Source organism: Prionailurus bengalensis, chromosome A3 (genome assembly GCF_016509475.1).
Source record: "Prionailurus bengalensis isolate Pbe53 chromosome A3, Fcat_Pben_1.1_paternal_pri, whole genome shotgun sequence".
NCBI lineage: Eukaryota > Metazoa > Chordata > Mammalia > Carnivora > Felidae > Prionailurus > Prionailurus bengalensis.
Window position 1 is genome coordinate 91031585 of NC_057354.1, and position 17946 is coordinate 91049530.

Below are 17946 nucleotides of genomic sequence, written 5' to 3' on the forward strand. Positions count from 1 at the left end.
GGGACTCTTTTCCCAATTTTTGCAACTTTTTTGTAAGTCTGAATTTACTTCAAAAAAAGCTAACAAGTTGAACCAGGAATTTGACTAGAGTGACAGAGATTGAAGCTAGATTGTAGGGAGTTAAGAAATAAAGGGGAGACAGGAAAGAACATGTTGCAATATCTGGCCATTAAAAAATGTGAAGAAGTTAGAAAGTAGCTCAAGGGAGTAGCAAGATTACAATAGTTTTTAAACATTTTGTTTTTAAGACTGGAGGAGACCTGAGCTTGTAGTCAGGAAAGTCAGAGGAGTTTGAAGATACAAAAGTAAGATCTTTTGTATGTGTTTAAAAATTCCTGTAATAAGTTTTTTTTTAATGTTTGTTTATTTTTGAGACAGAGAAAGAGAGAGAAGCAGAGAGAGAGGGAGACTGAAAATCCCAAGCAGGCTCCATGTTGTCAGTGCAGAGGATGATGCAGGGCTCCAACCCACCAACCCTTGAACTGTGAGATCAAGACCTGAGCTGAAACCAAGAGTCAGATGCTCAACTGACTGAACCACCCAGGCACCCCTGCAATAAAATTTTTTTAAATAAATGATATAACTGATGTTATAATAGGGGATAGGAGCCACAGCAGAGATGGGTTTGCCTGGACAAGGAAATAAAAACCTTACCTCTTCCTCTGAAATAGGAGGAATCCAGGAGAAGATGGATCTGTCCAGAGAGAAGTTCTAAGGTGGAGAGAAACAGAAGTGAGGCAGACTTTTTACTTTATAGGAAAATGAAAATGAAATTCTCAGATGAAGGTGAGAGACATAGGGATGAAACTGGAGACCTGTAGATCCTAGAAAATTCTTTGAAAGGATGAAAGAGAAGTAACAGGAAGCTAATTCCAGATGCATAACCATGGGAGCAGTGGGGGAGGGTGCCCAGATGAGGTTGGGGAGTGGGAATACTTAGCAGGCCCTGTGGTACAGTTGTGATACTTTCTTTAACAAAACTTGGCAGCCCTGGAGTGAGCAGATGGCGGGTGACCTAGAGTGAGGGTTGGTGTTGGGAGCATTGGCAGGTAAAAGGGCCAAGGGGGCCAAGGAAGTTAGCAAGGGTAGCACTGAATGGCTGGAGGCCAAGAACTCTGTGGTAGACTTGTCCCTGGTCCCATGGGGTTACATCAATCATTATGCCATTGACCTTGATATGTAGAGTTCTTGGATATTCTTTGTTTAGCCAAGGAGGACAGTTATTTCGGCAAAGGCCAAGTCATAAAATGACAGAGCCAGGGTTTACCTCGCTTGTAGGTTGCTCCACCTCTGGCAGCTCTGTTCTCTCTGGATGAGCCACTAGCGGGACGTTCGTGGTTCCACAGAGATGAGTCTTCCTTCTCCTCTGTGGTTTTTCTCACAGTCTGAGATTCTTGGTGCTGATTACTTCCTCAAGTGAGGAGAATGGGCATTTCCCTCTCCAGCAATTTCCAACTAATAGAGTTGGTTTTTTGATTTCTCAGGTGGGTTCTGGGAACAAACTGAGCAATGACCCAGAAAAGCCACTCCCACTTACTCCTCAGATAGAATAACATCCTGTGGTGTTAGAAACACATGCCTTATTCTGCGACCACTGCTTCCAGCCCTCTCAGGAGGGTGGCTCTGGGGAATCATTCCTCATTAGAAAGTGAAGAAGAGATAACTCAAAATCAAGAATGTGTTTACAAAAAGATGGTGTATTAGTTTGTTTGGACTGCCATAAAAGTACCACAAATTGGGTGGCTTTAATAACAGAAATTTATTGTCTCACAGTTCTGGAGGCCAGAAGTCCAAGATCAAGGTGTCAGTGGGGCTGGTTTCTTCTGAGGGCTGTGAGGGAAGGATCTGTTCCAGGCCTCTCTCCTTGGATTGTAGGTGGCTGTCTTGTCCCTCTTTTTCTTCATTATGTGTATCCATGACAGGGCCCAAATTTCTTCTATTTATAAGGACACTAGTCATATTAGATTAGGACTCATCTTAATGACCTTGTCCTAACTTAAACTAATTATGTCTGCAATGACCCTATTTCCAAATAAGGTGACATTTTGAGGCACCAGAGGTTAGGACTTCAACATATGAATTTGGGGGCAGGGAAACAATTCAAACTATAACAGATGGGTTGGCACAGTCCCCTTTTTGTCTCTTCTTCCCCACTTCTGTGTAAGTGCTCACGACCCTCTCTGGGGTGGTGAAATTGCTTCACATGCAACCTTGTCTCCTGTCCCTCAACCTTCGTCCACCTTGCATGTTGCTGTCAAGTTCATCTTTCTAAAATTCCCACTTTTATCATGATTCCTGATTATATACCACCCATGGTTCATTGCCTACAGAAGTGGTCCCAAAGCTTTCCAGTTTGTTGGAATCATGTGGCAAGTGTAAAGGAATACAGGTTCCTCGGCTCTATTCTCTGACATTCTGATTTACAAGGTCTGGCAATTTTTTTTAAGCTCCCCAGATGATTTTCATCATGAGACGCACCAATTTAGAGAATAGACTCAAACTCCCCACATTCTGACTCAAGTTTACCCTTCAACATCATTGTCTTCTAGAACCTTCTGTTCTACTTATTGGACCCCAATATATGTACTCAAATTGGACCACTTGAGGAGGAATCCCCTGCCCCTCCTTCTCCAAACTGCTCGGGTTCTCAAGTTCCGCCTATTGTTTGCAGTCTCCTACCACTCTGTCGCTCTGTTACCCCCTCCTCCTTGACCTCCAGTATCTTCCTGTTTGTGTTACTCACTAGGCAGAGAGCTCCACCTTGTGAAGGTTCATAGATCACACAGTGCCAGGGCTGGGAGCACCCTAGAGACGACGTGTGTCTCAAAGGCCCTCAGGTGTCAGAGGAGGAAACCAAGGCCCCTACACAATTTGCTCAGGGTCATACATTTCAGGGTATGACTCCAAACAGGAAGACTGAATAAAACTCTTAGACTTCCTATCACTTCCCCTACCCCACACAGCCAGTCAGTTGTCCTCTGGCAGGGGGCTGGAGCAAATGTGTTCTCTGCAGAGGCTGAGTTGAAGAGGCTCTGGAGTTGAGGACTCAGGGCACAGCAGAGGGCAGAGCAGAGCACCATACTGAAAAGAGCGGAGTTAAGTGAGAGACCACACACAGAACAGGTTCTCCTCCCTTAGTACACTGTCATCAAAAATACCTGAAACAAACAAACAAGCAAACAAATAAACAAAAAACCTGGGTCACTTCTATCTGGAGAAAATGACCAGTTTAAGAGGAAATACTGATAGAAAGGACTGATCAACAAAATGGTTAGTTTCCAACAAACCCCACCCATGTACACTGGGCTGTCAATCTGCCTTTAGTTTCTCACTTTCACATATGAATAGATAGTCATGATCACTACAGACCCAAACAAACAAATGAAAAGCACAGGAAATAGGGAAGGTCCTGTAGTCCAGAGAGGAGTATATAAAAAAAAAAAGTAGGTTTTATGTAAACAACTGGGAGACCAAATAACATATGACTTTTTGATAGTAACTTGGAAATTAGAAGACAATAGAAGATACTTTCTTTTTTATTTTATTTTTTTATTAAAAAATTTTTAAAAAGTTTATTTATTTTTGAGAGAGAGAGAGAAGGAGAGAGAGAGAGAGAGAGAGAGAGAGAGAGAGAGAGAGCCAGCATGAGCTGGGGAGGGGCAGAGAGAGAGAGAGGAACACACACAATCAAAGCGGGCTCCAGGCTCTGAGCTGTCAGCCCAGAAGCCAGATACGGGGCTCAAACCCACAAATCATGAGATCATGACCTGAGCCAAAGTCAGACGCTCAACTGACTGAGCCAGCCAGGCACCCCTAGAAGCATACTTTCAATATTCTATGGGAAATAGTTTTTGGCTTAGATTTCCTTACCCAGACAAACCATTCATCAAGTCTGAGAGGAGGCCAATCCAGACAGGCAAAATGCTTATCTCCTGTGTATACTTTCTCAGGAAGATAGTGCAGGATGTGAGCCTCTAAAACAATTAAGCCAAGAAAGAGGAAGCCTGGAATTGAAGAAATAGTGGATTTGACACAAAACAGAAGACACTCAGGATGATGGAGAACAACTACTAGGCAGCAGGCTTCAAGAAGAAACAACCAGGGGCACCTGAGTGGCTCAGTCAGTTAAGCCTCTGACTCCTGATTTCAGCTCAGGACATTATCTCATAGTTCGGGGGTTCATGGGTTCAAGTCCCATGTTGGGCTCTGTGCTGATGGTACAGAGCCTGCTTGGGATTCTCTCTCTCCCTCTCTCTGCCCCTCCCCTGCTTGTGTTCTCCCTTTCCCTCTCTCAAAAATAAATAGATAAACATTTAAGGGAAAAAGGAGGAGGAGGAGGAGGAGGAGGAGGAGGAGGAGGAGGAGGAGAAGAAGAAGAAGAAGAAGAAGAAGAAGAAGAAGAAGAAGAAGAAGAAGAAGAAGAAGAAGAAGAAACAACCAACACAGAGCAGAGGGTACAGGGCTCTAGGAGGAAAGAAAATTAAAAGAACTGAGATCATTTCATACATGTGAAAATTGTATTGAATGGCTGTGGCAGAATATGGGAGTACTTAACCAAAGGAATAAAGAAACTAATGATGAGAACACAGGTAGGAGGACAGAGAGTGGCATGGAAGGATGTAGCCAAGAAAAGAATTGAGCTGATAGACTCTTGATGTGCTTGGCTGTATTGAGAAGAGGTTTACAGGTCTAGGTGAGAATTTGGGAGATGAAATTGAGACAGAGAAAGATCAAGCAATGATATAATCCAGGAAAAACAGAAAGCTGTCCCAGAAAGGAAGTGTTATCATGGCATATTATATGACTCAGCTGTGAATAACATTATATATCAATGATAACATAAACAATATATAAATATAGATTTAACCAAAAATTGAAATATAACTATATTGTAAAGATCAGTACATGATAAGTGTGTGTGTGTGTGTGTGTGTATGTGAGCCAGTTATTACACTATCATGTCTCAGCTTCAAACCCACCCTTCCACACTCTGCTCTGTGATGCTGGGGTGCCACTCTGAAAACCACATTTCCCCCTTGCTGGTTCTGTGTGAGGCTCTGTCAGCAGGGGAGCTATGGTGACAGTGCGGAGCTGGAAGAGGAAAGAGCTTACACCTTATTATCTGCTTCTTTCTGTCTCAGTGTTCATTCATTCATTCAGCTATTCAACAAAGATTTATTGAGTGACTATTGTGTGCCAAGCACTGTTCCAGGTGTTTAGGACTTGTCTGATGATGTCACTGCCTCTGTAGAGCTTAGCTTCCAGTACAGAGAGATAATAAACCGTTTATGTAATAAATAAATTACGTAGTATTGTAAGGAAAAAGAACAAAACAGAGTAAGAGTGGTTGGGAGTGTATGGGTGAGGAGTATTACAATTTTAAGTAGGGTAGTCAGGGTAGACTTCTTTGGGAAGAAGGCATTTGAGTAAAGACTTGGCCTTACAACAAGAGCAGGTCTGGCATGTTCAGAGACTGGTGCAGAGGTCAGTGGGCTGCAGGGAGAGGGGGAAAGCAATGGGAATGCTGAAAATGGCTTTGGAAGAAGGGAATGGAGATGAGGAGAGTTTTGACAGAAGACTGCTTTTCTTTGTTAGAAGTCATACATGATCATTTCATGTTTTAAACCATGAACATGTATAGCCATTTTTGAAAATAAGTTTATTTATTTATTTTGAGAGAGAGAGAGAGAGAGAGAGAGAGAGAGAGAGAGAGGCAAAGAGAGAGGGAGAGAGAGAATCCCAAGCAGGCTCCATGCTCTCAGTGCAGAGCCTAACATCGGGCTTAATCTCAAGAGCTGTGAGATCATGATCTGAGCTGAAATCAAGAGTCAGACACTTAACTGACTGAGCCACCCAGATGCCCCTAAACATATATAACCTTGATAAAAATAAAAATAAAAATTTAAAATGATGAATCACAAAATGTGGTATCCTGAATTGGATCCCAGAACAGAAAAAGGACATTCATGGAAAAGCTGGTAAAATCCAAATAAAGTTACTCATAATATACTAATATGGTATGCTTAGTTTGGACAAACATACCAATTCTCTGGATGATCTTTGTAACTTTTCTGTAAATCTAAAATTATTCAGAAATAAAAAGTTTATTTAAAAAGACTAAAATAAACAGCTTAATCAAGTGGTAAGATGCTGCCTTTTTCCTCCGCCAACTCCCAGCCCCATTCTCTTCCTTGGGTTTGAGCAGTTGGTTATCTACCTAGTAGTAGGATGTGATTTACCTGTGGTCTTGGGCTGATCCCCAGATGGAGGGAAAAAAGCCAGCAGGGAAGATTTTGTGCCTCCCATCTGTGGAGCCTCCAGTCCACAGATCCTTGGTGGGTGACATTCAGAAGCTGAGAAGCAGAAACCAGGACAGAGGCATGAAACCAGGACAGAAAAAACATGAAAGTTCAACTCTCTTAAGCTTTTAAGAAAGCAGAGTACCAAAAATGTCTTCATAGGACTTCACTTCTTGCTTAATCCCTGTCTCTAGTGAGCTGTAAAGCTGAAGGAGTGGTTTTAGAGTAGAAATAATTCCAGACCCTCGATTCAATAGCTTTTTCCTTGCTTCAAAACTTCCTAAAACTTTTTGGTGGGAGCACCTGTTTAGGTGGTGATGTGACGTTATTGCCTTATGTCTGTGCTTTCCATGTATACTTTTATGTTATTCAGTATATGAATTACTAGAAAGTTGCTTAAACTTTTTCTAGACAATTATTTAATGTTAACAACAACAACAACAACAACAACAACAACAACAAACTTAAGTTTTAGTGCCAATGCTTGGAGACTTGTGTCAGCCGTCTACTCAGCCCCCTGGGGAATCTTTTTCTAGTACTAAGGAAACCCTTTTCTATTCATGCTTATTCCACATATTTTATTTTTAGCCACAATACCTTTCCTCTCTCTAGTGCTTATACCTTTGGAACTAAAAGCCAGGAAGGAAAGTGTGTTATATGCTATTTTTATTTTCTGTCCCACCACATACCATCCATAAGAGGGAGCAGGACGATCCTTAAATTGGGATGAAAGAGAAAATGAGAGGGAGGAAAAAAAAAAAGGACATTTCAACATATTTTCCAGCTACTTGTCGTCCACCCTTCTGGCATTCAGGAATCTGCCTGTTAGTTTTCTGGAATTGTGAGCAGCTAAGTGATGATGAGCAATTAGCACTCAGAAGTTTGTTTTGATTTTACATGTTTTCTTCATACCTCTTAAAAATTACATAAGAAATAAAAATTCATTGCAAAAAAACTTTTTGAAAAAGACAAAATATTAAAATGACCAAAAAAAATCACTTGGACTCTCAGAAGTAATCACCCTGTGCAACATGGCCACCAATCACTCAATGCAAGAAATAAATACACGTAGAGACAGAAACAAGATATAAAGCACGGGAAACGTGTGAATCTTCAGCTCCAGAATCTCCTGAGACTCAGTGCTTGTGGCTTGGTGGTTTTATGTTTTGCCCATGGATGATTATCGCCATCACACTGACCTTCTCTATTGGAGGTTGTGGTTGTAAGTGACAGATGTGCAACTAACATTTATTTATGCAAAAGTGAATAGACACCAGATGTCTGCTCAGGTTGCATAAGTTTGACTACCGGCTCTTTCCTGGTCTTTAGCATATTACCTAAACTTTTATTTTTTTATTATTTTTTAATGTTTTGTTTACTTTTGAGAGAGAGAGAAAATGAGAGAACGAGTGGGGGAGGGGCAGAGAGAGAGGGAGACACAGAATCTGAAGCATGCCCCAGGCTCTGAGCTGTCAGCACAGAGCCTGACGCAGGGCTAGAACCCACGAACTGTGGGTTCATGACCTGACCTGAAGTCAGACGCTTAACTGACTGAGCCACCCAGGTTCCCCTATTACCTAACCTTTTAAAGTCTGTGTTCCCTCTTCTGGAAAATGGTACCCATCTTCTCATAAAGTTGTCACAGAGTTTGAATGAAATAAAGTGCATGCCTGATGCATAGTAACCACTCCGTAAATGACATCTGGTATCAGCAGTAATTGAATAGTATCTGGTCTCCGGAGGAGTGGGGAAGGTGTGTTGCCAGTATGTTATTACTAGAGAAAGTTGGAAGGCAGAAAACAAGGAGTGAGGCAGGATGTACACCCCCTCACGAATCCCACCCTGAGCTGCCGCACGCATTGCTGGTGTGGACAGTCATGCGGCTGACATCCTCCTCCACTGAGAGCTTCCAGGGAGTGTCCACAGTGCCCCCAGTGACTATTTCTTGACCCCCAGGCAGGCCCCTATAGACAGAGTCCAGGAAAACTCCAAACTTTATGAGTCATGAAGGGAGGTTTTGCCATAGATTCTCTGGGGAGCTGAGAGCTCTGTGGGTTGAGACAGTGGTTTTAGATGTGCTGGGGTAAAATGAATCCTCTAAGTCGCCTCTGAGAGTTCAGAGCTGCTCTTTCTACAGAGGGTACCCTTAAACGTTGCATTTGTGTCCATGTCCATCTTTTTGTCTTTTTTAGTCAAATCCATTTGGCAGGTGGTATTTAGGGTCTAGTTCATAAGATATGTCATGAAAAGCCAAAATCTGGCAAAAACCTCTTCAGAAATAATTACTTTAATCTCTAGTCTGCAGTTCTTCAACTGTTCTTATTAAACAGCCAAAGTTTCTTAATTGGATAGTTATTGAAACACGGCCTGGGCCACTCTGGTCTGCAGGGCCAATTCATGTCAATGTCTCAACCAGAATTTGTAATCCTCTCTGGCTTGTGATGGTCTAGGTTGAAAATATAGCCTCGAGGGGCACCTGGGTGGCTCAGTCAGTTAAGTGTCCGACTTCAGCTCAGGTCATGATCTCTCCACTGGTGAGTTCAAGCCCCGTGTTGGATTATGTGCTGACAGCTCAGAGCCTGGAGCCTGCTTTCGATTCTGTGTCTTCCTCTCTCTGCCCCTCCCCCGCTCGTGCTCTCTCAAAAATAAATAAACATTTAAAAAAAAGTAAAAAAAGAAAAGAAAATATAGCCTCCAAAAGGATGTGCTGTTTCTCATCACGGCCCGTGTTCAGGTTGGCGAGGCCATAAGGTGATTTCTTGTCGCCCAGATAAAGCTGACACCTGTGTGAATCGTGGGCTTGTGATCCAAGCAGACAGGTTTTTCCTAAGTATGGCTAACTGAGTCACAAACGATAGCACCCCACCCAACCCATTTGTGTTTTTTTCCTACCAAAATAAAAATCTCCATTAAAACCAAACAGCAATTAAACAATTTCTAATCTTCACCATACATACAAGGCAACCTGCAATTTAGAGCAAGATTTAAAGAGACAGACACATCTCTTAGTTCTTTTCCCACCAGTCTGCTTCAGTAGCTGGGAATCTTTGTTTAATCTGACTCCAGGTCTTTCTCTGTGTCTGAGAAAAACACCTTGCATCTTCTGTGGCTTCTCCATGTCCCAGTTGCAACTTTGGGAGCCCCGATCCGTGCCATTAACGTTGTAATTTAAAGCTTTTGGGAGGCCCTGGCTCTCTCTGTGTGAGACAGTTATCAGTCCTCATTAGCAAACCACTCATTCCCCCTTTGTTGCTCGGTGTAATAGAGAAAGCAGCTTCCTGTTCCTGGTGACTTGGCAAAACTGAACAGAGAGACAGATAATAGCCATGGCAGGTGTGCACAGCAGGGTCCTTCCCAAACCTCCTGCTGTGGGGTCCTTTTACAATCAGGAGTCATTGGTTTCCCTTTTCAGAGGGGCTGGTCTGCTTTGCCTCATCACAGGGCAGAGAGTAGGTCAATGATTAAATTAGTTGGAATGCAGCAGATCTTCCTGCTCTCAAAAGTTTCCAGACCACTTCTATCACAGCCATATTAATTTCAGAAAATTAATTTTCACTTTTATCTAAGAAGCACACACATAGCATCAAAAGTTAAACAATGCCAAAAGCCTCATCAGAAAAACAGCTGTCTCCTGCCCCATTTCCTCAAACTATTTTTTTGTGTTTTTTTCTTTATAATTTTTTTCTCTATATTATTTCTGTGTACTATGCATATACTGTTGGTCTGAGTTGTGAATTTTTGACATATCCATTGACTTTCTCATAGTTTAAATGAGTTTTCTTGTTTTCACCTCCATTTTCCACTCTTTCTGCCAATGTAATTTTTGGTTAAATCCATTTTCAATATTTATGTAAATACTGTTCATTCATTGTAAAGCTAAGGATTATATTGTTTTGTTTTTTTTTTTAATTTTTTTTTTCAACGTTTTATTTATTTTTGGGACAGAGAGAGACAGAGCATGAACGGGGGAGGGGCAGAGAGAGAGAGGGAGACACAGAATCGGAAACAGGCTCCAGGCTCTGAGCCATCAGCCCAGAGCCTGACGCGGGGCTCGAACTCCCGGACCTCGAGATCGTGACCTGGCTGAAGTCGGACGCTTAACCGACTGCGCCACCCAGGCGCCCCGCTAAGGATTATATTGTAATTACACTCCCTTTCTTGTAAACTTTTTAGTATCATTAGGGTTAATAATGCCCAATCCGGTTGCTTAAATGTCTTGGTTCCAATCTTAACATGATTGTTCACATAGCTAAATGTATCAGATAACTTACCAGGTAACTTCAGATAACTTTCCCACTTCTGTCATCTTGCTCCAAGCTGACTTGTCACTCTCTGGGCCAGCTGAACAGCTGTGGCTCTGGAACTTCCTGTCATCATCCTGGAAATCCCCCTTGACTCTCACCTGTGTTTGATCCCATTTCCTGAATCCCATGTCTTTCTCTTTTTTGGTGTATTAACTCCCTCATTTTCAAGGATCACATTCTCAAATAGCTTCCTGTAAAAAAAAAAAAATGCATGGGAGAAAAGTCTTTTGAGATTTTCAAGCCTGAATTTTTCTTTATCCTCACCTTTGGTAGTTAATTCATCTGGGTATAGAATTGTAGATTCAAAATGATTTTTTCCTTAGAATTTTGAAACATTGTTGCATGCTTTCTAGCTTCCTCTATTACAGCTGAGAAATGGCCGTTCTTATTGCAAGTTATTTTGATGTAACCTTTTTTTTTCCTCCTTAGTAACCCCTATTTTTCCCTGGTGTTTTGAAATGTTATCATAATATGGAGTGTATTCTTTGTGCTGGCATTTCATGGGCACTTTTAATATAGAAACTCAAGTCTTTTTGTACTAAAATTTTTTCTTGAATTATTTGTTTGAATTTTGTTCCTTTCTCATTTTTGTTTTCTAGTTACAGAGTTATTTTTTTTTCTTTATAGAATTCTCATTAATTCTTATTGGAATCCCTGAATTGGTCCTTTAATTTTCCGTCATTCTTGCTCCTCTGTCCTAGTTTCCAGCTCATTCTCTCTCTCTTTGTTGTTTTGTCCTATTTACTGGAAGACTCCCTTGAATTTTTCCACTTCTCCTATTGGTTCCCCCAACCCTCCAAACTTTGATTATTGCATATTTAATTTTCAAGTACCCTTATACTTTTCCTGCTTCTCCTCCCCTTTCTATAAGCTCCCTCTTCTTATTATCTCTCCAAAGATTGAATACAGTTTTTGCCCTTAAAGTGTTTTTCTTCTTGATCTTTTTCTCTAAGTCTTTTTTTCTGTGAATTTGTTCTGTCCTTTGTTTTTCACCTTTGGGGTCTTTTTCTTTTTCTTTTGTTAAGTTTATTTATTTATTTTGAGGGAGAGAGTGAGAGAGAGAGAGAGAGAGAGAGAGAGAATGTGTATGTCCCCAAGAGCTTGAGCTAGTGGGGCAGGCAGGGGCAGAGAGAGGGAAAGGGAGAATCCTAAACAGATTCCATGCTGTCAGCACAGAGCCTGACTCGGGGCCCAAACCCATGAACCATGAGATCATGACATGAACTGAAACCAAGAATTGGATACTCAATCGACTGAGCCACCCAGGCGCCCCTTGGGGTCATTTTCATTGTGGATTCTTAGCTGCTAATTAATGTTCAAACCAATTATTAAAATGCTGGTGGGGGACTCTGAGTGCATGTTAGGGTTTTCTTCTGGTGATCTTCACTGTAGGACAGTGGTTCTCAATAGGGGTAGTTCCTAGGGACATTTTGGAAAGTTGTGAGGATTTTTAGTTGTCATAGTTATTGGGGGACTGTGGCATAATAAGAAATATATATGTATTTGGTCTTTTCCCCTGGTTCCTGACAGAGTTCCTAGAGCTCTTGTAATTTCGTGAGTAACAGAAGTGCTAGGAGTATCTTATATAGTGTTCCTAAATGCCTTGACTTATTTCCTGGTGATAGAAACATCTTTGGTTCTAACGAGACATGTCTTGTTGGGTTCCTGGACAGAATGGGAGCTGGTCATCAGAAAGACCAAGTCATGATTAGAAGCTTGGGACTTTCAGGGGCACCTGGGTGGCTCAATTAAGCATCTTGACTCTGGCTTCGGCTCAGGTCATGATCTCATGGTTTTGTGGGTTTGAGCCATGCCTCAGGCTCTGCACTGGCAGCGTGGAGCTGCTTGAGATTCTCTCTCTCCCTCTCTCTCTGTCCCTCTCCTATCTGCATTATCTCTGTCTTACCTAAAATGAATAAATAAGCTTTGGGAAAAAAAAAGAGAAGCTTGGGACTTTCAGCCCTACTTACTATCTTCTGGGAAGGGGTATGGGGCTAGAGATTGAGTTAATAATCAAACATGCCTACATATTGAAGCCTCCATTGAAATTCCTAAACTATAGTGTGTTGAGTGCTTCTGGGTTGGTGAGCATACTGAGGTATTGGGAGTGTCATGCACCCCAAACTGCACAGGGACAGAAGCTCCTGTGCTCAGGACCTTTTAGACCTCACTTTAGGTACCTCTTCCTCTTGTTGTTCATCTGTATTCTTTATCATATCTTTTATAATACACTGGTAAATGTAAGCAAAATTTTCTCTGAGTTTTGTAAACTATTAGAGAAAATTGTCGAACCTGAGAGGGGGGTTGTGGGAAGCCCAGTTTATAACTGGTTGGTCAAAAGTACAAGTGGACAACCTGGGACTTATGATTGGTGTCCAATATGGGGGCAGTGTTGTGGGATTGAGCCCTTAATCTGTGGAGTCTGTGTTAACTCTGGGTAGTTAGTATCAAAATTGAATTGTAGAACGCTCAATTGATGCATACCTGGAAAGCTAGAAAATTTGACACATTTGGTGTTAGAAGCATTGCAAGTGTAGAGGAATTAACTTTTCCTTTAAAGGTCTGCTAGTATCTAGTATGTGGGGGTGAGGCACGCTAATTGGCTTGTAGGACAGTGCCATACAACAAAGATTTCCATTGGTTAAGGATTGAATAGGACATCCAGTTAAAATCAAATTTCAGATACACAAGAATGTATTTTTTGTATGTATGTCTCAAATCTTGCTTTTTTACCTGGCACCCCTATCTGTGTTCTGTTTTACTTTTGATGTCCTCCTGGGCAGTTACATAGGTAAAAACTGTTTTTAATGATTTGATCTAGAATATATAAACATAAATATTTTTTTGCATGGATTTAATATACCCTGAAATTTCTATAGATTTGCATTTCTAAGAATGAAACTACCATGTAAATTAAGGGGACACCGGACTTTGTTTTGTTAAAACTTAACCAAGAGCTCTTCACCATTTAGAATGATATATCATTGACAACAGCCCTGCTTGTGATCAAATATGCTGATATTAGTCTGCAAGCAGTTGCCTTACTCATGGGAATTTCAAATATTTTAATTTAGACCTTATTTCAAGATGGCAAATATAAAAAACACAACAGGGGTGGCTGGGTGGCTCAGTTGGTTAAGCACCCAACTTTGGCTCAGGTCATGATCTCACAGTTTGTGGGTTCGAGCCCCACGTCAGGTTCTGTGCTGACAGCTCAGAGCCTGGAGCCTGCTTTGGATTGCCCCTTCCCTACTCGCCCCTCTCTCTCTGCCCCTTCCCCACTTACACTGTCTCTCTTCTCTCTCTCTCTCTCTCTCAAAAAATAAATGTTAAAAATTATAAAATTCACACCAAAATATAATGAAAGGAGTGTCAACAAAATTCAGCTGAATATTGTGTAACTTACCTTAAATTCAAACTTATTCATTGTAAAAAGATGAAAACGTCTAACTATTATGTCTTCCAGGGTGCTCCTTTGCTTTCACAGTGAAACACAGTTATTATATCATAAGTTACTTTCCTTCTGTTTCTTTGTAAAGGCACTATAATGGCTTTTTAAAAATTATGTGTAGGTTGATTATCTTAACTGTGAATTTCATTTCAGATTGTAAGGGGGATATTTCAAAATATTTATTTTAAAAATAAATGCACCCATGGCATGGTCAAATCTCAAAATTATTATGCTTCATGAAAGAAGCTGGACAAAAAGTATATACGTATGATTCCATTTTAAGAAAATTCCCAAAAATGAAAACTAACCTATAGTAACAGAAAGAAGATCAATGATGGTCTGGGGATGGGGGGCAGTGAGACAGGGAGTGACAGGAGGGGTATTACCAAGGGGCATGAGGAAACTTTTGGGGAGATGGATATGTTCAACATCTTGATTATAGTGATGGTTTCATGAGTGGATGCATATGTCAAAACTCTCTAAATGTATACCCTAAATGTGAGCAGTTTATTGCATGTCAATTATACCTCAATTAAAAAAAAAGGTGTTGAGTGTGATTGAGTTGAGGCCAACTGTCATAGGGTGATGAGGCAACGATGGAACTCTTAACACTGAGGCATTTCCGAATGTCAGTATCTGTAGGATCTGTAGGTCTTTCTCCAAGTGTGATTCAATTCTCCTGTTCAAGATGTTTTATTTTCCTTCCTGGGGTCTATGAATCTGGCTGCCAGCCTTCTTGGAACTAAGTAGGGGAAGGGCAAGGAGGTCTCACCATTCAGTTGTAGACTTTTATTTCATCCCTTGTTTTATTTTTTTTTTTTTTAACGTGTATTCATTTCTTGAGAGAGAGAAACAGAGCGTGAGTTGGGAGTATCAGAGAGAGAGGAAGACACAGAATCTGAAGCAAACTCCAGGCGCTGAACTGACAGCACAGAGCCCAACATGGGGCTTGAACTCACAAACCATGAGATCATGACCTAAGCTGAAGTCAGCTGCTTAACTGACTGAGCCACCCAGGTGCCCCTATTTCATACCTTGTTTTTAAGCCACCTCATCATCTCACCTTCTGCTCTGCCCGCTGTCCCCTCTTACTTCTGTCAATATTCCTCTAGAATACACACTTTAAATATGCTCAGATAAAACAATTATAAAAAAAAGAAAAGGTTTTCTGGCAATCATTTATTAGACAACTCTTGGATGAAAGAATTGATTGCTTATTAAGTGAGATCAGGACAGATGTTTGGGACAGGGGGGTGGCATTTTAACCTTTTGTGGAGGAAGCCAGTAAGACAACCTGCTCTCCTACAGGCAACCCCTTGCTGCCACGACAATGCCAGGTAGGATGTGGCAATTCAGATGTCATCACATCTGGACACCAGCAACTAAAGGGCCAGGACCTAGAAAGGATTGAGGTCACACAGTGCCTACATTGCTGGTGAAACTTTGAGGTGTTCTCAGAAAGGCTCTGGACAGAGATTATCATGAGAGTTGCCGGTTTCTGGGGGTCAACCTGCAGGCAGCATTCCCTGGGTGCTCCCAGCAGGAACTCCCCATTCTTTGTGGAGGCAGTGGACCTTCGGCCATTTAAGTTTTTTTTTTTTTTTTAATGTTTATTAAACAGAGAGACAAGAGTGTGAGCATGGGAGGGGCAGAGAGAGAGAGAGAGAGGGAGGCACAGAATTCGAAGCAGCTCCAGGCTCTGAGCTGTCAGCACAGAGCCTGATGTGGGGCTCAAACCCATGAACCGTGAGATCATGACCTGAGCCGAAGTCAGATGCTTAACCGACTGAACCATCCAGAGGCCCCGCTTCTGCCATTAAAATAGTGGCTACCATTTGATGAGCACTGACTCCGTGCCAGGCCCTGTGCTAGGCACTTTTCATAAATTATTTCAGTGATTTCACAACAGTCCTTTTGTTTTTATCCTATTTCACAGATGAGGCAACTGAGATTCAAATAAGCTTGATAACGTGCCTAAAGTCACTGAGCTGGAGATTCCACCAGCATCCAGATACTATTTCCTCAAGAACTCCTGCGATGAGGATTTTAAGTAGAACTTGGGAAATTGAGGGAAAACTCTTTGGGTTTATCCTTACTAGGACCGTGTGAGGAGAGCAGGTGTGCACAGGCCACAGTGAAGTGGGGAACCACTTGGTCCCCTGCCTGAAGTATAGGGGGACAGTATTGTTTTTTTTTAATTAAACAATTTTTAATTCCAGTGTAGTTAACAGTGTTATACTTGTTTTAGGTGTACAATATGGTGATTCAGCAGTTCTATACATTACTCACTGCTCATCATGATAAGTGTACTCTTAATCCTCTTTACCTTTCACCCATCCCCCACCCACCTCTCCTTTGGTATCCATCAGTTTGTTCTCTATCGGTAAGTGTCTGTTTTTGGGTTCTCTCTTTCCCTCTCTTTGTTCATTTGTTTTGTTTCTTAAATTCCACATATGAGTGAAATTATATGGTATTTGTCTTTCTCTGACTGGCTTATTTCACTTAGCATTATACTTTCCAGGTCCATCCATGTTGTTGCAAATGGCAGGATTTCATTCTTTTTGTGGCTGAATAATATTCCATTATATATGTAGACCACATCTTCTTTACCTACTCATCTATCCATGGACATAGGGGGGACAGTGTTCTCAGTAGGTCATCATGTCTACGACATTGTGGGCATGCTGTCAGGAGACCCACGTTCAAGTCCCTACTCTGCTACTAGCTCACCTTGTGACTTTGAGTGGTTGCTGATCTCTCACTGGACACTGAAGCTCCATGGCCTCATCTCTTCATGTGGAGGATTTGACTGGACAAGTCTAAAGTTCCACTAAGCTATAAAGTGCTGGGATTCCACCCCCAGCGGGTTTTGGTGGTGGAGGGGCCTTGGATGGTCTCCTCTGCAAATGGACTCCATGGCCTAGTGTCTCCATGATGGTTCACTGAGGCCCGACAAGGGAAGCTGGCTGAGGTTTCCACCAGCCCATAAGTGACAGCATGGCAGCCATCCTCTCCAGTGACTCACTAGCGGCTACCCATGACTATTACCTATTACCCGTGCCACCTAGGTTCCACGTCTAGTAAGTGCTCCTACGGAAGTGTACAGTATCCTGGGGAAGCCATCCCTCACCACCCCTGTCTACCCAAGGCTTGCCACTGGTGGGTAAGCTTGTCTTTTGGGAAGTCCACTCTCCTGTTCCTGGCTATGGTGTTGGAGTCCCCAAAATGCTCAGAATCTCTCCAGGCCTCCAGCGGCATGGTCACCTGTGACTTGGCTCTGGAAGCCATGAGGAAGAGGCCCAGTGGCCGGCATGGCAAAGCCAAGGTCCCAGTCCTGAGTGGCCACCTCCAGGCTTCAGGAGGCACTGGGCTCATCAGAGCCCCTCCCCTCCCCTTCCCTCCCTTCCCCGTAGACCAGACAGCCTCCAGCAAGCAGAAGCAGTTGGGTTCTTTGATATCAAAATAGCAAAACACCAAAAAGGAAGTTGAGAGAACCCCACTACTATCCAAGCCACACGCAAGCCTTCCTGGCAACCTGTAACTGTGTGCCTTGCACCAAGTGGACAATGAACTATAAGCAGTCAGTAATAAATAAACAAACAAACAAATAAATAATAAATAAATAAAAGCAAATAAATAAAATGCTGGGATTCCATGTGCTTTCTTTCCCAGAGGTGTTTGTATGGTGGAACAAAAGGACTTGGCTGTAGTCAGAGAGAGGAATTTTGCAGATCAGGGGATCTCTCCCAGTGCTCTGAACTCAATCATCTTGAGTTGCTGCCTGCCCATGGGCCACTCTCTCCCGTGCCAGGTGGCGGCAGCAGACGGGTTAAGTAGCATGCCTTGCCTTGCTCCAGGAGGAGCGGCTGTAAGGACTTAATCATGTTTCAGC

General features: G+C 42.2%; 1 pseudogene; it reads left to right on the plus strand.

Annotated features, from left to right (window-relative positions):
- Positions 1–16964: 16964 nt before the first annotated feature.
- Positions 16965–17614, plus strand: LOC122497066 (annotated as a pseudogene).
- Positions 17615–17946: the final 332 nt, after the last annotated feature.